This window comes from Pezoporus flaviventris, unplaced genomic scaffold (genome assembly GCF_033815535.1).
Source record: "Pezoporus flaviventris isolate CSIRO_AGI_PZ_B2104156 unplaced genomic scaffold, CSIRO_AGI_Pfla_v1 ptg000045l, whole genome shotgun sequence".
NCBI classification, from domain to species: domain Eukaryota; kingdom Metazoa; phylum Chordata; class Aves; order Psittaciformes; family Psittacidae; genus Pezoporus; species Pezoporus flaviventris.
This window is the reverse complement of record NW_026892593.1, coordinates 13,124,876-13,148,477: the sequence shown is the minus strand read 5'-3', so window position 1 is coordinate 13,148,477 and position 23,602 is coordinate 13,124,876.

Below are 23,602 nucleotides of genomic sequence, written 5' to 3'. Positions count from 1 at the left end.
TAGGCAACCACTCTTTTATCTCCATCATAATAATTAAAAGTGTACTAAATTGAATGGCATTAAGAAAAGTTACATGAAAGTAAATTCTCAACAGAAGAGAGTTTTTTAAAAACTATTACCACTAAATGTGATTAAAATGCGACTTCTTCCATCAGGACAGATGATGAGCAGCAAATTGCCCACAGTACATGCATATTGAGCAGAAAAACCTGCTTTTTGACCACCTGAGTTATTTTAGAGCAGATTGATATATCTCAGCTATTTATGTGAATAAATATCAAGAGAATAAACCTTTCATTTACAAGAACACCCAAGTGGTAACTGCCTGGAACACAGAAGATAATCACAGTATCAGTTCTCTACCCAACAGCACATAGATTAGATACAAACATCTCTCTGGACAGCATAGCCATCTTGCAAAATGTAGCATAAAAACAGTTTCTAAAGTTAGGGTCAGAGTCTTCCACAGGAGGGTGGCTGAGCATGGAAAACAAGCAATGTTTTCTGGAGGTGTTAGGTAAAATCACAGTTTTGTTTTTAAGAACTCAGGAAGCATTTTGAGTAATAATTTTCTGAAACCACAGGAAACACACAGCAACCTTGGTCATCTCTTAAAAGAAGAAAGGGATTCAGCTTGCCACATTTGTACTGGAAAACTAATCCTGCTTGTGTTATGATATAATGCTAGGCATTCATAGCACATAAGAAAACTCATTCTACTTACTATCTGATACAAACCTTACCAAGTTCAGAATAGTATTGCGTTATTAGCTAATCTGTCAATGGATTCACCATCATCCAGCAAAGAGAAAACGGATTAGTTTTTGAAGCTATATTTTGTCATTTAAACCAGAGCAGCAGTTAGGCTTTGTCTGAAATTGTCCTAATTATAATACCTGCATGAGGTGCATAAGGGACGAGCATCTGGAACATATTAGAAACATTTTACTATTTTACTGCTGAGAGATTTAGGTTAATTTAGCCTCAAATACTTAACATTCAAATAGTATATAAATGGATGGATATATGATCTAGTTGAAGATATTATTTCAGAGGGTTTGGACTAGATGACCTTTAAAGGCCCCTTCCATTCCAAACTATTGTATGGTTCTGTGATTTTATGACTTATGGGTGAGTGGGTGGATGGATGGATGGATGGATGGATGAGTTTGTGGATGGCTGAATGAAGGGGTGGATGGATGGATGAAATCTTTAGACCTTCTCTGTGGCCTGACTTCAGTCACCCTACCCACCTCCACATGACTGGGAATATCTGAAGAGCCATACCAGGGTGCATGAGGAATTGTGGGAGACAACTAATGACAAGGCTGTTTTGTAAGCAGTCTTTTGCAAATTCCAATATAAGGGGTACACTATGCATGGTACAGCTGTCTGGAGCCAGCCAAAGATGTTGTAGGTGCAGGACCCTTAATTTGTCTTTGTTGAATTTCAAATGGTTCCTCTCTACCCATCTCTGCAGCCTGCCCAGATCCTTCTGAATGGCAGCACAGTACTCTAGGCAATCAGCCACTTCTCCCAGTTTTGTATTTTCAGCAAGCTTGCTGAGGCGGCACTCTATGCCTTCATCCAAGTCTCTGATGAATAAGATAAATAATACTGGAGCTGGTACCAACCGTTACAGGTCTCCAACTAGACTCTGGGCTACTGATCTCAGCCCTCTGATACCTGCGATTCAGCCATTCTTAATCCACCTTACCATCCACTCATCCAAACCATGGTTCATGAGCTTGCCTAAGAGAATGTCATGGGAGACAGTATTGAAAGTCATGCTGAAGTGCAGGTAGAAAACATCCACTGCTCTTCCCTCATCTATCCAGACAATTGCTCCATCATAGAAGGCAATCAGATTGGTAAAGCATGATTTCCCTTTGGTGAATCCATGCTGACTATCTCTGATTACCTTCTTGTCTTTCATGTGCTTAGAGATGGCCTCCAATTCAGACATTCCACACCTTTCCAGGGACTGAGATGAGGGTGACTGGCCCATACTTCCCAGAATCCTCTTTCTAGTCCTTTTCTAAGACTGGGGTGACATTTGCTTTTTTCCAGTCCTTGGGCATCTCTCTTGATTGCCATGACCTTTTAAAGATGACTGAGAGTGACTTAGCAATGATGTCCACCAGTTCCCTCAGTACTTGTGGGTGCATCTTATCAGAGCCCAGGGACTTGTGGATAGTATGGATGGAAACAATTGTCTCATCATCTAATACTGGCTCAAAATGCCCTTCATATTTCTATTTCAATTTTTTGAGCATGTAAGATGTACATTACTGCAACTTAACTCTTTTGGTTGCTGACACTATGGGTTTAGCCTATTATAGGTTACTAAGATATACCTTGGGAAGCAGAACATGCAATAGTAACACCTGCTGACAGTGATGTTCTGTTCTTCCCTGCAGAGCTGCAATAGTGTGGTAGTCAAAGAATTGCATGTACCTTTATGTTCAACTGCTTAAGAGCATTGCTTTGACAAAGACGTTACTATTATTTTGAGGAACAAGTCCACAATTGAAGTCAGAGCAAGTTCACAACAAACACTTTATTCAACAGTACAATAGTGTTTCTGCTGAGTGCTCTTGCCAGAAATCAGTTTTACAGTGTTTAGCTCAAAACTGTAATAGATGTCACGACATGTCAAGAGGTCTTTATGTTAAAGTGCTATTTGCTTTTTTTGCATTTCTGTTACAAAACACGATTTTTTGTCATATTTAGCACAGTGCCATTGTATCTCAAATTTTGTATTATAAAAGTGCAAATATACTGTTTTGAAATGATAATTAATTTATATGCTTATTTACGCATTCCTTAAGTTTTCAGCCACAGCAATGTTGCAGATCATAAGTTATTTCTGCCCCTAATACCTAATCACCCAGGTAATAATTTATACCACAATACTGAAGTGAACACACCTTATCCAATAAATCATTGCTGCAGACCTGTCCCATAATTCATACACTTGTTGAAGGTGTAGGTCTCTGCCTTGTGTTTTCATGCTCACTGAGGCATTATAATAGTCTTTTCTCCTTTTTCGTCCTCTAGAAGTCCAACTCTTGACTACAACAGAGACAGAGCAAGCCACCTTTCTTGAGAATTTTCTATAATAGCTCATTTTGAATTATAGAAGACAAACACAAGTGTCTAAAAGTACTCCTTTGTTGAACAAAAATTGACCTTGATTTCTGTAAATTGTTTACTACCTTTACTGATAATTACTGGACTTAAATCTTGCTCCTTTGCATGTGGGAGTAAGGGTTAAGGGTTTCTATTTATGTGTAAGAAGACCTAGGTTTGGAGAACTGTGTTGCATGAAGATACCAACTGTGTTGCATGCTTACCAACACTGGGGTAAAAGACGGATTTTGAATTGAGAAAGCTATATGAGTTTCCTTAATATATGAATTCACCAGCAGGTCATTTATACAGTAAAAGTGGTACAAAAGTTCTGGGATGTAAACATATCAGAGAGTTCTTAAGGTACAGAGGTGCTGTATAGAAGTGGCTCTGAGTATGTGATTGCCATATTAGTTTGAAAACATTTTTTAATCTGCTTGCTTCTGAGTATATCTATTGTCATCTGACAACACCTAAAGGCTGTATCACACTGAAAATACCTCAACTTTTTGTGATAAATGTGTCTTGTGCGCTTTAGTTACAACTTGTGAAAATATTTAAAGTATATGTGGTTAGTGAAGAGAAATTTGCTGGAATTTACAACCAGTTCATAATTACACGTCTATTAGCTCCAAACCCAAGATTCGTTGCTCAGATTTCAAAGGTCTAATTCACAAGCCAGTTTTGGGCACCTTTTGACATTAACATATTCCTTAACCATTATAAACAGTTGAATCAGTTGTATGTTCAAAAAAAAAAAGAGAAATCTTAGCTGTTTCATGTGAACTAACAAGTATATCATTCTTATTTTGTCATTTAAAGTACTTCTGTAATCATGTCTTCAGAAAGTAATGGTATATTTTCATAGAGACATGCCTGTGTTTTTATCTAAAGCTTCATCAGCTGCAGAATTGCTAAAATAATTTTGATTTTTTTTGTGTGTGTGTTACTATAATCTTATATGTTCAATTAACGTGCATGTAAATACCTTTTTCCAAAATATTTGTTATATACCTGTAACGACATCATGGTGTGATCCATTTATTAATGAGAACATAGTGTCATTATTTCTCAGACGTCAGGCATGTATTTTGTTTTTCCTGTTTTAAAAAGATTTGTGTTGAGTAGCTGAAGAATGTGAACTTCCCATCAGTGTAATTGTAATGAGAAGCATATAACAGCAGGTGTTTTAATTATGTTAAAGACAACAAATTTTCAAAGAAATGACACAATTACACTGATCAAATATATAACACAGATCCAATAGCTTCACAATTTAAAACTATTAAAACTGCAGTATCAAAATGAGACAGAAAACCAGTTCTTCTGAGGCAACTGAAGTTAAATGAATAATAAAATGTGTTTTTAATGCAAGGAAGGTATTATTGCTCTTTTCTGCATCTACGACTTTAAGAGTGTTTTAGATTTTTATTAGTTTTGGCTTTTAAATCAAATATGTAACTTACACATAGAATCTTGAAAACTGCAAGTTTGTCACAGAACCTTTTTCATTTTACAGTGTTCTCTAGTTGAGAAATATTCACATATGTTTCATGTTATAAGCAGAATTCTTTCAGCTTACATTATGAACCTCTGCTTCTCACTGGGCAGATCATTTAGATAAGCTGGATTTATTCTCTGTGTGGAATTGTGTATCACAGGCAGAAGTTCTGAACTTTTGATTCAGAGCAATTGATGACCATGATTAAGACTGAAAAGGAGAATTTTATCACAAAACTTGAACATCTTCAATCTAGTTCCTTGTTCTGGGAATAATATGAGTTTTGTGGAAGTTTCAGTTCCTTTATTTTGTTTTTTGTAGCTTTTCAGGTGTATAAGAATCACAATGAAAAACTTCAATAGAAAATTATGCAGTATGTAATTTACTGGTTAGTTTTCTGCTGGGGTTACAGGTTACTGATCTCAGATACCAGGTTCATTTTTTTCAATATAATTGAATTAATATAGTTGATCAGTGTAAATCAGCGTGCATAGTCTTGCCACATTGTCGTGGTTTAAACCCAGTCAGGCAACTTGTTCACTCACTCCCCCCCTTCTTGCCCTCCCCCTACTCCTGGAGGGATGGAGAGGAGAATCGAAAAGAATGCAACTCCCACGGGTTGAGATAAGAACAGTTTAGTAACTAAGGTATAACACAAACCACTGCTGCTACCACCAAAAATAACAATGATAAAGGAAATAACAAGGGAAGAGAATACAACACCTCACCACCAGCCAACCGATAACTCGCCCCGCCCCACCCCACCAGACCAAGCACTGACTCCTCCAACCCTGCAGTCCCCCAGCCCTTCCGGGTAACTCCCAGTTACATCCTGGGCATGACGTGCTGTGGTACAGAATACCTCTTTGGCCAGCTTGGGTCAGGTGTCCTGTCTCTGCTTCCTCCTGGCTTCCCCTCCTCCCTGGCAGAGCATGAGGCTCACAAAGTCCTTGGTCAAACCAAAACATCCTTGTTATCAGCTCTGTTCCTGAGCTGAAAGTCAAAACACAGCACTGCACCAGCTACCAAGGAGAAAAGTGACTGCTACTACTGAACCCAGGACACACATTTTTGCAAAACAGCCAGTTCATCTTGATACTGAATGCAAAAGCACCGGCATCGTGATGCGGCTGAAGATGCATTGATGCTAACTTCCTAAACCAACATCGCTGTACCATGCAAACTTATCTTCTCAGAAACAAGTACACCAAATTCAAATAAGACTTTCTTCATACTAGATTAAAAAAGGATATGGTTGTGAAACAAAATTAACTATTTCCTATCTGGAAAATACTGTTAATAAAACAAACTGTAGAGTTAAACAGAAGAGACACTAGAACAATTTTTCTGTATTCTAAAAGAGCTGAACCAAGATAGCTCATGCTGTATCAGACTTCATTTGTAACACATGCTGTCAATAAGAACTTTTTTAAAATTACATTGTCCAATGTGAGGGACAGAAAATTGCAGTAGCCTTTCAAATAATTCATTAACTGTTACGGAATTTATCTCTGTAACTTCTTTGGCTATATAACTGCTTTTGGTCCCTAAATCTGTTCAATAATAGAAGAATCAAAAGGAAATCTCAACTGAAGAGTTTTTAATGCAGCATTCAATAGTTGCAAATAATTTGGTATATTCTTTAGTGTCTTGGGAAAATGAAGAGCGAATAAAAATTCTTTACATTCATATCAGTATTCATATCTGTTTTCATCCCATAGGAAATTCTGACATTCTAAAATTTATTGTTAACATTAGGATTGAAAAATGAAAGTGTAGACATTTCTTCGTGCAGAGAAATTTGGAAAAAAATAGTCACTTAAGCATTACTGTGTTTCATTTTCATGAAGTTTGCATTCCCATATGCTAAAAACAGCTTAACACAAAATATTAACTTCTAATATTGAAGTTAAATTAAAAATAAAGTTCAAATAAAATGTTTCTTTCTTACTGAAGTGTGTTACTAAAACTAGAAGTTAATGCTGATTTATTTCATGCTTTCCTTTTAAAAATATTAGTACTGTATTGATAATTCTCTGTTTTCTGGTGAAAAAAAAAAATACCCCAGATTTACTTATAGCAGCATTAATAAAGCAAATCCCTGTTCCGTAAACACCAATGGAGATGTGTATGTATTCAAGGGTGACTTCTTTCCACCCATTTTGAAATACCATTTTATGCAAACAGGGCTGATGTCTGATACAAGATATTTTCTCAAGATATTTTCTTTTGATTTTTTCTTTAAATGTTAAATCTATTTTCAGTGATATACTATTATTACAGGATAAAAATGGGTCATTTTTGTTTGTTAATCTTGCTACAAGTTCTTCCAGTCAGTCAGTGGAACCCACTGATGTCAATGGAAGTTTTACCACGTGAATCTAACTCATTTTCAGCAGAACTAGATTTTTGTGTGTGTTTCTTTTTTTTTTTTCACTTCTAAAAATAATATTAAATAAATATTTTATAAGCTTTTTACTGGAAAATAATTTCAACAAAAATTCATTTCTAGAAACAAAATGACTTATACATAAAGTTGAAGGAATTTTCAACATGAAAATGCAATAATTGCTACTTTAAAAAGATAAAATTTACTTTACCTAGTCAACCTGATAATTTCAAAAAACACTCAACTTTGCTCAGTCTGCATTTTCAGCTATAGGGATATTTCAGCTGCTCAGCTTCTCGGTTATCTCCAAATACTCTTAAAAAAAGCTTGGCTTGCTTCCTTCTCATCTCAGTTCCCACAATCCCACCTTGCTCAAATTGTTGATCAGTTTGCCTAAGGTTTTGCATAGCAACTGTGTCTCTAGTGTCTGTAGCCACAGACGCAAATGCATGTGCTCCCATTATTCAGGCTGAAGAGCTGATAGTGTCTATAGACACTTTTCCCATGAACATAGTTGATAAGCACATCTTATTTAGGAGGGAATTGATTGCAAAGTCCTTTGAGGCTAGTTCTCTTTGTTCTTTAGTCCATGTGATTATCACTCTTGAAAAGCAATTGGAGGCTGCCAAAGTGTAAAATGAGACTGATTCATCCCATAATTCTATTGCAGACTCTGCTTGCTTTTCCTGTCTGTCAAGTTATTGGGGAAGAATTAATTCCTGCTTAAGAATAGACTTCCTTCATGGTTATCAGGGGGCTGGGTAAACTATGTTTTTAGCTTTATGTGCCACAGATGACTTACCTTTTAGGAACAACTGATATATGGAACATAGCTGGTGAAAACCTTTGCTTTTAGGAAGCTGTTTTCTTTTTCATTGTTAATTGTAATAGGATGGTCATATTACTCTATTCAATTCTCTGTTTTCCAGTAAGTAAGTTACCCTTTTTATTGTTATTTTGAGGCTATGGTGCAGACTCAGATTCAGCATGAGTTCTTCTGGGCTTCATTCTCTGGTTCAGCACACTAAGAAGCCTAATAGGAATGCTTTCTTTCCTACTTGTAGAAAAAGAGCAGAGGGCAGAGCTGTTGCTATGATCTGGACACAGTATTCATTTACAAAAAATCTTCTGGGAATGGCCTTGAAACCAGAAAGTTAAGACCTTTTGAAAGATAGACATACAGTGGTCCTACAACCTAGTGTGGCAAGATGTGGGGAAAAAAAATTAAGCATATTGCTTTTTCTATAAGACTTTGTATTTTTAACTGAAAACATCTTTTGCTATCCAGCTGAAAGTCTGACAAGATGACACACCAGAATATGGATGCTGGTCTAGTGTGAAGGGCAGGAAAACAGATTTTGGTTGTTCCAACAGAGTATTGGAATAAACTTATTTTTAAGGAAAAACTACAAATGAGATCATTGAAGAAAAAGCAGTCTGTATGTCTCCCTGTGTTCCACTGGTTCATCTTTGACTCATCTCTTATCTAAATCTTACATATGCTCTTTGAAGAAATATGAAAACGTAACTGACATCAGGATGGAAATGGCTGTCACTTGATTTTGCAGTTTTTGCTCCTACCTTATTTTAGTGGTCTAGTTCTTAATGTACTCAGCTAGGAAATGGCACATCTGCAGTACAACTTCTACTTAAACTTCAGGATGACAGATTTTTCTATCTGTACCTCAAAATTTACAGGTTCCAGCCAAGCCTGTAATATATCCTAAATCAGACCTTGCCATCTCTCCTATCATGGAGATGCCAAGTAATGGGATGAGAAGGAACGAAACAAGAGGTAATGGCAATCTGACTCTTTGACTTTTTGTGGCACTCAGAAGGGAAATAATCCTTTTATTTTTTTTTTTCCCCATGTATAAAATGTATACTCATGTCAAGAACCTTGGTTTCAAAATCCTTCTGCCCTTTCCCGAGTGCTTTTGCTCATGTTAGTTAAGTTAAAATGTCTTCAGTGTCTTCAACAGAAGCAGTAAGGAATATTCTTACTTCAGGTTGAAGCATTTATACAGCTTACTGATTTTGGATATAGTAAGTGTAGGTTCAGTTCTTTCAGGCTGAACAGAGTCTGGAATGCAAGTTTTTCACTTGGGAGACACTCTGGGGGGAAATCAGCTTGCAGGTTATGATATCTAAATATAAGACACCACGTCTGTAGATTTAGAGTTTAAATGCCAATTGTCCTTAATGGGATCCTTAACAGTGTAACCATGGCTATCTGCTTTCTTTAGGATGAGTTGAATTGTTCTTCATGATTCCTTGGCTGTGCTGACAGCATTGTCTCTGCCTGTACTGGGAGGTTAGACACAAGACTTATTTGCAGAAACTTTCCACTATGATTGCCTAGAATTAGATGTTTGAATCTGAGCTGAATCGCACCCCACGTTTCTCTTTTCTCCCATTACTCCTTTTAAAGATCCCAGGAACATCCCTGTCAGCAAACTAGTCTGTAAACTTGCAAACTGTGCAAACTGCTTGAACTTCTGCAGATTGCCAGATGCACACACTCCCCAACCAGGGAGTAGTTTCTCTACTTATGGGAACGTTAAGTTAGCCATATTAGATTGTTCTCCTTTTCTAAACCTATTTGCGAGACAGTTAATAAACTGCATAGATTGGATTCCACACTAATTGTGCAACATTCACATTTGAACTACAGGGCATCTATAATTTTGTGTATCTTTAACTCTGTTAGAATATCTCCAAACTTATTCTAGTAGCCTTAAAGCCAGTTTTGCTGATGCTTTTTTTTTTTTTTGTTTGCATGTCTGCATTTGCTGGTTATTGTTGTTCTTTCTTCCTTAGGAACATATATTTAAATTTCCCTGCTGACTCACAGTTCTCACACAATGTTTGCTTGATTGTATATTCTTTGTGCTTTTATTTGGTTTATCTCTCTAGCATGAGATCCTGCAAGCAATGTTAATAGACCATCCTCCCAAGAAGAATTTATGGGTAATTTTCTTTGGCACCTGAGAGATTTATGATCAAAATATTAAACATGAATCGAAAACCAAACTAAATAAAACACAGCTTAATTCTACAGATGTATGCTGTTTTATTTATATGTAGATACAGCACTCAGAGACCCCAGTTTTACTTCACATTGCTGTTGCCATGTACAGGCAGACAGCAACTTCAGGTCAGAGCTATGTGAGGGGGGTGCTTATATTCAGCGCGTTATCAGTACCAAGTTCATCCACAGCTTTTGATGAGGCTTTCTGGGACAGACTCAGAAAAGTTTGTGAGCTGTACCTGTCTCCGGTGTTCAGACTACATTAGAATTTCATTTCACAAAGCAACACTTAACAGTTGGTGGTCCTCAGCGGGATAACCCAAACTATCTAATCAGCAGTCTAGACTTCACAAATAGGCAGTGAAGAGAGGTAACCCCCTCTCAGAGTCTCTAAGTACTTCTTTTGATTAGCAAACTTTATTTTTCTTCCTTGACTCCTTGAAGCATACACCTGTACTTTAGTGTTACCATGTACTGAGAAAGGAACAGCTTAAAGCCAATAAAAAATAGCTGCCCCAGACTCAGCTGAAAGCTTGGAGAGAAACCCATATAACAAGAACAGCATATAAATTAACTTGAAGGCTTTCAGGGTCTTTTTGTTGATGCTTTTTTTGTTTGCTTTGCTTGTTTGGCTGGTTGTGTTGTGTTGTAATTTTTTTGTTTGTTTGTTCTGTTTTGGTTTGGTTTGTTTTTTTTTCAGGAAAAATTACAGTATAATAAAACTACAACTTTATGCTTGACCTTTTTCACACAAATTTTAAGAAACTGGTAGAACATAGAACTATCAAAATAAGTGATGATTTTTTCCTTAGTAATGTAATTTAAATATTACTTTTCATGTCAGGAACAAGCGCAGATACCACTGTTTCCTGGAGTGTATCTCCATATACCTGCATTCTTATATATCTGAAACTAGATGAACTTTAGGTCCTTTCCAACCCTAACCATTCTATGATCTCAAGGATTTCTTGTACTTGTCTGTCCTTTCTGTCAGCTGTTGGGCTTTCTCCTGCTGTGCACACAGGAGGCTTTCCAGTTTCATTCATCACTTGATAGTCCTGCTTGTTTTTTCTCATACAGAATGATGCACACAATGATTCTGACAAACTATTAATAACCATTTAATGCTGCTAACCTCGCTTGCTGTTCTTCCTCTGGTTTAGTTGATGCTTTTACTGGTGCGTGTAAACTATACTTCAAACTCTCTCCCACAGATAGTCTTTGTAGAGCCTCAGAAGGCTCAATCTTGCTTAGAAATTTTGAACCCAGGCTGTTAATTTCCAAGTACGCTCCTTTAAATGATTATAAACTAACATTCTACTCCAAAAGGCTCTCTGCTTGTCAAGTTCTTTTAAAAAGTCTTCTAAATGTGTTCTATTTTAATTGTGCACATACTTGTAAATATAGCTGACGTCCATTACTATGATTTTTAAGAAATAAAGGTTTGATTCTACTTCCTAAACCTACAAAGTGATTTAGGGAAATATCATTAAGAAGTAGGTATTTCTTCAAAAAGGATATCAAAAGCATGATTGTGTATAGTTCATTACATCAGTACTAAAATATTCTGTGTTCAGGAAGCAAATTTTTGATGCTTTGTGTTCTGTTCTGTCACTATCAACTTTATATACGAAGTAGAATTCAGGTTTCTGTTTTGTCTGTTATAGGCACTTCCTTGTTGTAGATTTAGTTCATCTTAAAATGGTGATCATGAATCTCATGGTGTTAGAGAGCTTGCAGTGGTAATTATCAAAGGCCTGTTTCTATTCTGAGGTGCATTGAAGTATGCAATTAAACATTCCATTTTCTTTAGATTTGAGCTGAGTTTTGAAATAAGAGTTGTTTGATTGAAAACTCAGCTTTGTGAAATGGTTGAGTTCTCCTTGAGCTAAAGCCAAGTTTGAAAAATGGATTCTATAGTTAAAAGATCTTGAGCTTAAAGTATTAATAGGAGGACTTCCATGCTAACACAGGCTTTAAATTCATTCAAGGTCCTATAATTCATGATGACTGAATATTCATTTCAACTTTATATAAGAATATACAAATGCCTTGACTATATTTATTCCCCCAGGGGACACCAAGTTGAGTATGAGCCAGGAATGTATCCTTGCAGCAAAGCAGGTCAACAGCCTTCTGGGCTGCATTAAACAGAGTATTACCAGCAGATAGAGGAAGATAATCCTCTTCTACTCAGCACTGGTGAAACATATCTGTCTGTGTCCAGCCGTGATCTTCCAGTAGAAGGACATGAACATACTGGAGTGAGTTTAGCTAAGGACCACAAATATGATTGAGAACCTGGAGCATCTGTCATATAAGGAGAGGCTGGGAGAGCTGGGACAGTTCAGCCGGCAGAAGAAAAGCCTCAAGGGGATCTTATATGTATAGAAACATTTTTGGGGACACTAAAGAAGGTGGATCTAGACTCAGTGGTATCCAGTGACAGCATAAGAGGCAATGTGCGAAATTCAAGATATAAAAAATGTCACCCAAACATAAGGGATTTTTTTTTTTTTTTTAACGGCCAATATGGTCAGAAACTGGTAACAGATTCTCAGTGAGGATGCAGAATCCGCATCCTTAGAGACATTCCAAAAGTCTGGATGCTGCCCTCAACAACACAGTCTAGCTGACCCTCCTCTGAGTGTTGGACTAAAAGACCTCCAGAGGTCTCTGCTAACCTGAATGATTCTCTGCTCTGTGTGAATCATTCTGTGGATGATTCACAGACTAAAAGGAAGAAGAAAGTATCGTTGACTACATTAGTTTTAATGACTTCAGTTCTCCTGCTGTGCTAAATCACTTACTTCTTTGTGTGACCCCCATAATGACTTTACATGTTAAAAGTGCCTTCCAGCCTCAACAAGTCTTAGCCATTTATATCAGTATTCACTCAAATTCTTTTTATCTCAATTGTTAAAATCTTCTTAACATAGAAAGCTTTGGTGTGAAGTTATAGTATTTAGTCTTATGAGTAGAAAAAAAAAAACAGGAAAAAGTATCCTTTTCAGCCTTAAAAAAATCTTTGCAAAGAAAGTCTTCCCTAAACAAAATTCTACGTTATAGCAAATCATCCATGATTCTATGATAATCGTTTTACTTATAAAAAAGCAACAGATTGTTCAGTCTACAGTTTTGTTTATGCATGATATAAGCATCTTCGTTAGATTTCACACACTCTTTGGGGCAAGTTACTAACATATGTGTAGTTTAAAATATTGATCTGAAGGAAACACATGGGGTCACCAAGCAGATTTACACAAGTGCTTTTCAAAACAAGAAAAAATATTGCAAAAAACATAAATGGTGCAGTTTTATATCTGAAAATAATACAGATATTATAAAGGAAGAAAGAAAAGATGATTGAATATTTTTTGTTGGTTACATGCATTCTTTTGGTGGAGAAGCTGATATTAAACCTCAGTAGTGTAGTGATCTTCCTTTAAAACACAGAATATTCCAAAGCAATGAATCAAGTTACATTTTTCAGCTGAAGTTTTTAGTGCATACTGACTCTGCCTTGTATCTGTTGACATAAAAAAAAGATTATGTCAACAACATTCCTTAAAGGTGCTTATCCATCCATTTTCTGCTTTATTCTTTCTTTTCAGGATTGACGGTTCGACTGGTTCTGTTCTGTGACAAGAGTCAACTACCTGAGCTCTAACTTCCACTAGTACTTAATAAGTTTTTATTTCCAAAACATGTAAACTCCATTTAACCTTAAGAGTACAGGAAAATCAACTGCAAATAGCACAGAGATACACTCCAGTGAATGTTTAAGATGGAAGAATGAAATGTGCAGATACAGAGCTGTTACATGATATCATTATATGATTTAGAGCATACACCACAGTTAACAATGTTATTTGTTGAAGTGAAGGTATAGGAACTATAACTTTCATAGATGTGGTATAATTTTCCTCAATACTTATGAAGAAATATTAATGAATAGAGCATGAAGATAAATGTGTAAGAATTTCAGTGAGGTAATTTCTGTGATTTTGTACTTGTTGAATCTGATTCAAAAACCATTCCTTACTTCATGGCTTTCAAAAGACTTTTTTTCATTTTTAATGAGTGATATTGGTGTGTTATGTTTACAGGAAAACTCTCAGAAATGCCAATGAAGTGAAATCTGGTACAATTTCAGTAAATCCCAATTAAAGTTTCAGGTAGGATAGCTATGAGGCAGCAAATACTATTGTAGTTGAACATTATGTCTGACAGATTCCAACCTTTCGAGTTCAAAACTCTTTATTTTTTTGTCTTCCATATAGTAAATTATATTAAATGATATTAAATGATATTAAATTATATTAAACACAGTTCCATGTCCTTTTTATGTTGAGGACAACAGAACGGCACACAGTACTCCAAGGGTGGTCTCACAAGAGCAGAGTAAAGGGGCAGGATCACATCCTTCGACCTGCTGGTCACGCTCCTTTTGATACAGCCCAGGATATGGTTGGCTTTCTGGGCTGTTGTCCTGGGTTCAGCAGTAGCAGTCATTTTTCCCCTTCTTGGTAGCTGGTGCAGTGCAGTGTTTTGACTTTTGGCTCGGGAACAGAGCTGATAACATCGATGTTTTGGTTTGGCCAAGGACTTTGTGAGCCTCATGCTCTGCCAGGGAGGAGGGGAAGCCAGGAGGAAGCAGAGACAGGACACCTGACCCAAGCTAGCCAAAGAGGTATTCCATACCACAGCACGTCATGCCCAGGAGGTAACTGGGAGTTAGCCGGAAGGGCTGTGGGACTGCATGGTTGGAGGAGGTATCGGTCGGAGCTTGGTCGGGCTTGGGGGGCGAGTTATCGGTCAGCTGGTGCTGAGGTGTTGTATTCTCTTTCCTTGTTATTTCCTTTATCATTGTTATTACTGGTGGTAACAGTAGTGATCTGTGTTATACCTTAGTTACTAAACTGTTCTTATCTCAACCCGTGGGAGTTGCATTCTTTTCGATTCTCCTCTCTGTCCTTCCGGGAGCAGGGGGTGGAAGAGAAAGGGGGGGAAGTGAGCGAACGAATTACCTGACTGGGTTTAAACCACGCCAGTTCTTTTTTGCGTCCAACGTGGGGCCCGAAGGGTTGAGATAACAACAGATCTGACTGGATTAATAGTCACTCGTCACAATGCTGATTTATTGGCTCTCAGAGTTGTTCTTGTTGATCTCACAGCTTCAGACCGTTGTAACTTACTTAGAGCCGGTATTCGCTGTGTTAGTGTTTATCAAGTGTGGGGCTTGGGCTAAGGTTCTTGTCTCACTGTGCTTTATGGCAATGGCTTGTAATACGGGTGGGCTCCAGCAGCAGGGCGGGACGGACGTGGCCATGGACTTGTACCTGGCCGTCCGGCTGCTCTTCACCGTCCTGGCCCTCACCCTACTCTCCATCTTCGTGAGGCTGCGGGGAGCCGAGGGGGAGCGGCCCCGGGAGCCGGCGGTAGCCGAACCGGCCCGGGAGAGCGGCCCCGGGACCAAGCGGCGGCGGGAGCGGGGCCGGAGGCCGCGAGGGGACGGCTGCCGGTGGGGGAGGTCGGGGCGGTCGAGGAGAGGAAGGAGGCGGCTGCCGAGCAGCGGGAGAAGGCGGCGGAGGAGCCGAGCCCCTCAGAGGAGCCGAGCCCAGCGGAGGAACCGAGCCCCGCGGCCGAGCCCAGCCCCGCGACGGCCGAGAGCATTCCCCGGAAGCCGCCCGCCGAGCCCCAGGAGGACGCAGGAGACCACGCAGCATTTCCCAGCAAGGCAGAGGAGGAAGAGCTGGACTCAGGAAAAGAGAAGCTGGTGGTGGGAGAGCCGGGAAGCACAGCAGCTACACCAGCCCCAGTGACAAGTACAGCAGCATCGTTTGAGAGTTCTGAAGGTTTTGAATGGCCTTTGGGTATCCTTGGGACCTGCCTGCTGATTGTGATGGGGATCAGCATGTTGGCGCACACAGAGACTGTGTTCTACCCACAACCATTTTGTCTGATCTCAGAAGTTAAGCAGAGTCAGGTTTGGGTCTTGTCTGGGGTTAGGCGCCGATATAGGGTGACCAAGAGATTTTCCCCAAAGCTGGACAGTCATGAGTGGCAGGGTGTGTGGGACAGTATGGGCAAGTATCTAGTCCACTGGGCCCCTCCAGTGCTTTGGAAGCATCGGAGATGGAAGGCAGCTGTATGGAGTCCCCAGCAGCAAGCTGCAGAAACTGCTGAAGGGGACAGTGAATTATTTTAAGCCTGGTGGGCCCATGGCACTTCAGGCCATCAGAGCAGAGATGCAACACAGAGATGGACTCATGATCGAGGGGTGGACTTAGCAATGGACACTATTGCCCAGATTATTCACGAGTGTGAACACTGTACACAGTCTCTCCTGCTCTGGAAGACTGTTACAAGAGATGGAGCCTGACATCATGGACCAGATGGACACAGCAGCTTTATAGGGACTGGTCCGTGCACTAAGATAAGTGCACCGAGATAAGAGTGATGGTATATTGAAAATGTGGGATCTGAGCATGACATGAATGGTATGGAATAAGGGGTGGATAATGTCCTGGGTTCAGCAGTAGCAGTCATTTTTCCCCTTCTTGGTAGCTGGTGCAGTGGAGTGTTTTGACTTTCGGCCTGGGAACAGAGCTGATAGTGATGTTTTGGTTTGGCCAAGGACTTTGTGAGCCTCATGCTCTGCCAGGGAGGAGGGGAAGCCAGGAGGAAGCAGAGACAGGACACCTGACCCAAACTGACCAAAGAGCTATTCCATACCACAGCACGTCATGCCCAGGAGGTAACTGGGAGTTAGCCGGAAGGGCTGTGGGACTGCATGGTTGGAGGAGGTATCGGTCGGAGCTTGGTCGGGCTTGGGGGGTGAGTTATCGGTCAGCTGGTGCTGAGGTGTTGTATTCTCTTCCCTTGTTATTTCCTTTATCATTGTTATTACTGGTGGTAGCAGTAGTGATCTGTGTTATACCTTAGTTACTAAACTGTTCTTAACCGGTGGGAGTTGCATTCTTTTCGATTCTCCTCTCTGTCCTTCCGGGAGCAGGGGGTGGAAGAGAAAGGGGGGGAAGTGAGCGAACGAATTACCTGACTGGGTTTAAACCACGACAGCTGTGAGCGCACACTGCTGGCTCATGTTCATTTTCTCACCAGCCAGCACCCCCAAGTCCTTCTCTGCAGGGCTGCTCTGAATCTCTTCTCTGCCCAACCTGTAGCTGTGCCTGGGATCGCACCCACCCTGGTGTAGGACCTTGCACTTGGCATGGTTAAACTTCATAAGATTGACATCAGCCCACCTCAGAAGAGTGTCAAGGCCCCTCTGGATGGCATTCCTTCTCTCCAGTGCATCAACCAAACCACTCAGCTTGGTGTCATCGGCAAACTTGCTGAGAGCGCACTGAAACCTGCTGCCCGTTGTCACCGACAAAGATGTTGAACAGGACAGATCCCAACACTGGTCCCTGAGGGACAACACTTGTTACTGATCTCCAGCAGGACATTGAGCCATTGACCACAACTTTTTGCTTGCGGCCATCCAGACAGTTCTTTATCCACCTAGTGGGCCATCCATCAAATTGATGTCTCTCCAATTTAGAGACAAGGATGTTGTGTGGGACAGTGTCGAATGCTTTGCACAAGTCCAGGTAGATGACATCTACTGCTCTACCACTGTCCATCAATTCTGTAGCCCCATCATAGAAGGCCACCAAATTGGCCAGGCAGGATTTCCCCTTAGTGAAGCCATGCTGGCTGTCACCAAGCACCTTGTTGTTTTTCATGTGCCTTAGCATGCCTTTTAGGAGAATCTGCTCCATGATTTTGCCAGGCACAGAGGTGAGACTGACTGGTCTGTAATTCCCCGGGTCATCCATTTTCCCCTTCTAGAAAATGGGGGTTATATTTCCCTTTTTCCAGTCGTCGGGAACTTCACCTGACTGCCATGGTTTTTCAAATATGATGTCCAGTGGCTTAGCAACTTCATTTGCCAGCTCCTCCAGGACCCGCAGATGGATTTCATCAGGACCCATGGACTTGTGCACGGTCAGGTTCTTAAGATGGTCTTGAACCAGATCCTCTCCTACAGTGGCCCCAAGGTCTTCATTCTCACAGTCCCTGCATATGCCTTCCAAGACTTGGGTGGTGTGGTCACAGCATTTGCCAGTGAAGACCGAGGCAAAGAAGTCCTTAAGAACCTCAACCTTCTCCAAATCCAGGGTAGCCAGTTCTCCTGATAGCTTCTGGAGGGGGACCACATTGTCCCTAGTCTGTCTTTTATTTGCAGTGTACCTATAGAATCCCTTCCTGTTATCCTTAACATCCCTAGCCAAGTTTAATTCTATCTGGGCCTTAGCTTTCCTAACCTGGTCCCTGGCTTCCCGGACAACATTGCTGTATTCTTCCCAGGCCACCTGTCCTTGCTTCCACTTATTATAAGTGTTTTTTTTTCCTTCAAAATTCCCTCAGGAGCTCCTTATCCATCCAAGGAGGTCTCCTGGCCCTCCTGCTGCACTTTCTTCTGGTTGGGATGCAACACTCCTGAGCTTGTAGCAGGTGATCCTTGAATATCAACCAACAGTCTTGGGTCCCCTGCACTCTAGAGCTATATCCCATGGAACCTTACTAAGCAGGTTCCTGGAGAGGCCAAAGTCTGCTCTCTTGAAGTCCAGGGCAGTGAGCTTGCTCTTCTTACTGTCCCAAGGATCTCAAACTCGACCATCTCATGACTGCAATGTACAATGCTTCTAATTCTAAACTGTTTTTAGGTAGGACACCATATCTTTTTACAGACCCCAAAGGTTATCTTCAGAAAAGAGGTAAATTCTCTATATACATGACATAGTCTTATCTGAGGTATTTTGTCATGTCTTCTCCCTAACATGTGTCCCTTGGGAGAAGGGAAAAGAAAGTATTGCTCAGCCTGCATTGACATGGTGGCCTGCAAGAGCATTACTGCATCATTGTCTTGTTTAAAGCAACTCTAAGAAAAGGGAAAAGAAACTGAGGAATGCCAATTCACAGTTTCATATTGTCTGGGTAAACAGGGAAAAAAGGATAGTTTTCCCTACTGTGCCCCACCCGCCTATTAATTTTTGACATTTGAGGCCAATTCTAGGACTTTATAATCCAGACACTGTGCAACTCAATTTAAATAAGCACTTGCCTTCCAATCTCCTAGTACAAATACCACCAATCTCCTCCTGAACACTTCATGAACAGTTACCAGAGTATTAACACATACTATGCTACCCATTCATTAGCTCTTCAGCATCTTGGTTTTGGTTGATAAAAAACTCAACATGACATGGCAGTGTGCACTTGTAGCCCATAAAGCCCAGCCCTGTCCTGGACTGCATCAAAAGAAGTGTGGCCAGGAGGTCAAGGGAGGTGATTCTACCCCTCTATTCCACTCTTATGAGATCCTACCTGCAGTACTACATTCAGTTCTGGGGCCCCCAACATAACAGGGATGTGGACCCGCTTCACTGAGTCCAAAGGGAGAACACAGAGATGGTCAGAGGCCTGGATCCTCTCTCCTATGAAGACAGGCTGAGAGAGTTCGGGTTTTTCAGCCTGGAGAAGAGAAGGCTCCTGGGAGACCTTATAATGGTTTTCCAATACCTAAAAGGCGTCTACAAGATGTCTGGAAGGACTTTTTACAAGACAAATGACAAAGCAAGGGGGGTTGGCTTTAAACTGACAGAATTTAGCTTTAGTTTAGACATTCAGAAAAAAATTCTTCACTATGAGGGTGGTGAGGCAATGGGACAGGGTTCCCCATCCCTGGAAGTGTTCAAGGCCAGGTTGGACAGGGCTCTGAGCAACTTGGTCTAGTGGAAGGTGTCCCTGCCTATGGCAGGGGGGTTGGAACGAAGTGTTCTTTAAGGTCCCTTCCAACCCAAACCATTCTGTGATTCTATGATCTTATGTATGACCATTTTAATAATAAGATAATTTTACTATGTGACTGTATGGGAATTTGAAAACCTAACTGCTTGCAATATTAATATTTATGAGATAAATTATTAAGGATTTATATAAAATTTTTTCTTTATTTTTTTTTCCACCTGAGAAGGATCATATTCTTACCAGGGTGAAAAGAAAAGAGTTAATTCAAGGGTTTTATATTCCAGCACAGCCAGTGATTTAGGAAAATAGTATGAGACAGCGTATAGAGGCCAGACTGACAGCTGCAACCAATCTGAGCAATGTCATTTAAGAAGCTCATGAATTAACAGGCAACATTTACAGTAGGAGCAAGACCTTCCTAGAACAGTGGAAAGTATTCCACAAATTCACTATTAGCAAGATAAAATAATTTTATGTTATTAGTCAAAAGTAAAGCAGTTTTCATCCTTCAAATCATGAATGGTTCTGAATATACAGATGCGGCTCAGTTCCAGCAGAAGAGGGTAAATATGCTCTCAGTTAGTAGTTTGTACCTGTTATGATTCTCTTAAATGAATTTTACTGTAAATTTAAATTGTTTTCATTAAAAAAGTTATGTATTTGTAGCTGTGAACTCAGTAAGAGTTCCATATCTCCATCTGAAATTCAATTTATTTTTATTTTTTGTTTCCTTTCCCTTTTTTCCCACTTTTTCTTGTCCTCTCCTACTTTCTCAGACCTTTCTCCAGCTCTCTTGTCTTCCTTTTCAGCCTAATTGCCTGAGGAAGCAAAGGTTATATGATTGTGGGTTTTGCCCACCCACCTACAAGCAAGCCTTTCATAACCTTAGAGCATAGGTTAATTTCAACCATTTTTGAAAGAGGCATAGCAATCTCAAAGTTCCTGAGCTCTTACAACTTTCATGAGCCCTTGTGGCTGTTTAGAGAAGAGACACACAATACGGTTCTCCCGTTGAACAATGTTACAAGGTGAATGACTTCAACAGCTATCAACTTGGCCGGTTAACCAGGAAAGGCTTTCCTTGTAACATATTCAAGAAAATGAAAAAAAAAGTACATGCTGCCTCTTGCTTACATGGTGTTCATGCAAAATAGGAGGGAAATGCGAAAACTGGTATGGTCTGGAGTACTTGTAGACAAAACCATATATACTGCAGATAAAGCTCTGCAACATGCACACACTGTGAGAATTAAAATGATGAGCTGTTGGAGTAATACAAAAGAAAGGAAGCAAATAAGGATGGCATGCTATGAGCAGTACTGAGCAGAGCTGAGACTGCTTGAATAAACTGACACAAACAATAAAGGTCAAAAAGCGCATAATTCCACTTAGTTGAGTAGTTTGCTTCCACTTCTTTTCCTAACAAACTGTGGCCTGCCCTAGAGTGCACTTTTCTACCATGTCATAACATTTTAATGAGTAATTTCATTGATTAATTTTGTCTGTTCCTATTTTGCTCAAAAGTGTTTTCTGCCCTCTATAACCTGATCCATTTTTCAGGCTCTCAGAATCTCTTTTGATATAAGAGTTATGTCACTGATATTTTCACTTAGGTAAATTCATGGATGATGGATGTTTGGGAGTATAACCTAGTTTTAAAATTAATTTATTTGAATTTCAGAGCAAAATAACTCAAAAAAACTTAAATTGGTTTTGAACTGTTTTTGTTTTGTGGGTGTTTGTTTTGGGGTTTATTTATTTATTTATTTATTTATTTGATGAATCTATTAACTGAATTTAAATGGGATAAACTGTTGTAAAAAATGTAATGGGACCTGGTTGGCTCTGTCAGGACATACTATCATCTTTGCTCAGAATCTTTGAGGCCATTCAGAATAGTACATCCTGGATTACTTGTTCTCATATCCACAGAAGAAAGCCATAACACTGAATAAATGGTGAATGTGTCAGATAGAAGATAGAGGCCAGAACAGTGTTTGTTCTCTTTGAGTTGAAAAAGAAATTCCTCAAGAACATGGTCTCACTGATGCTTTCCAGGGAGTGCTATGGTTCTATATGATCCCTAAACAAGATTGTGACATAATTGCAGTCTATTCCCTGACCCCCCCATATGTTACATCTGTCCTTCAGAGGGACTTCCACCAGAAAAAGATCAGATTGAATATCTTTGTGCTCATACAAAACTATATTTATGTTAGTGTGCTTATTAACAAAACATTAAGCCCACATGCTTAAAAGCACATCAAAACCAGAGAAAAATAAATATATCAATCCATATCTAAACCCTATGGTATGTATTTATGCACGAGAGGGAGAAACATTAATGGACAATCAGAGAATCCTCTAAGACAGAGTAAGTATACTGAATGATCTGTCTTCTCAGAAAGACTGCTGTGACAGTGGCCTTTGAAAACCAGAATCAGAGAGCCAAAGAGGAAAGGCATACTTTGCCTCAGTCCTTGGAGAAGTTCCAGGAATTTTTCCCTCTCATTTTTGGTTGCTTAAACTCACACTTCAAGGAACCTGCTGGACTTTGCTCTGTGCTTCCTGTCTACAAAGGTTATTCTAGATGGGTTTCCAGAGCTGTGAAAAAAGTCTGGGCTTGCTAAGTCTAACCAAAGATCTTGATATCCAATTGAACTATAAAAGACCTGTCACCCCTCCTCCTAAAAGCTTCACTGTACCGTGCAGCTACAGAATCACAGATCAAAACTTTTTCACATTAGAGCTGACAGGCAGCAAAAAGTATCTATGCCCTGCTCTCCTGGAAGGGAAAATAAATCAGGCTCACAAAGGTTTATCTTACCTTTCACTTGGAAGCATCACTGTGTTAAGGCAAGATGTTGCTGTTTTTCTAGTCGGAAATGTACCAAAAGGTTGTGGAGTTTTTTGTTGTCTGCTTTTTCCTTTTTTTCTTTTTTAATATTTCCATATTAATCTGCTGTTGGTAAGAACATCACAGTTCCAGAAAGCTATTACAGTGTTCTAATTTTATTTCAATTATCAACACAACTCCACCATCCTTACATTTCATAATAATGCTAACATTAATGTTACACCCCCTCATGCTCTTCACTTGCCTCCTTTCCCTTCACTTAACTGCTGTTAGTGTTTTTCCCTTCTGCTGTTGACTACATTTTTTCTCTCCAGCTGAGCCTATGTTCTTAAAACATCCTCTAGGTTACTTGCAGGAGGTCATGCTCTCTTTCATCCTTCACAGTCTGACCACCATGGGTGGAATTTTCAGAAAAGTCAGGATACAGAGAAGACACCATACATGGGGAGATAACTTTTATTTCATTTTTTGTTTAAAAAATATTTATGTTTATTTTTTTATTTATTCCTGCAGCAAAGTGGCAATTCTTCATGAATAATAAGATTAAAATGATTGGGAAAATATGCCCTGAGACACAAATATTCATGTTTTTCATGCATGCCTAGCTTCTCACTCTAATCTCGTGCTCCGATTTAATATTTATGATTTTATGATAAAACTGCACTACTTGGGAACCAGTGATACTCGGTAACGATAAGGTAACTCCTTAAAAGCAGTGGTGCAGATTGCTGCTTCACTCTGGCACATGTCCATTCTGGGCAGGCACTAGCTTGCTGTGCTTGGATTCAACCCCCAGTTCCATACACTCCTAAGGTCTTGTGTTGTATGTAGTGATGGTTTGCTGCAGAAAATATATGGACTCAGTCAGAGATC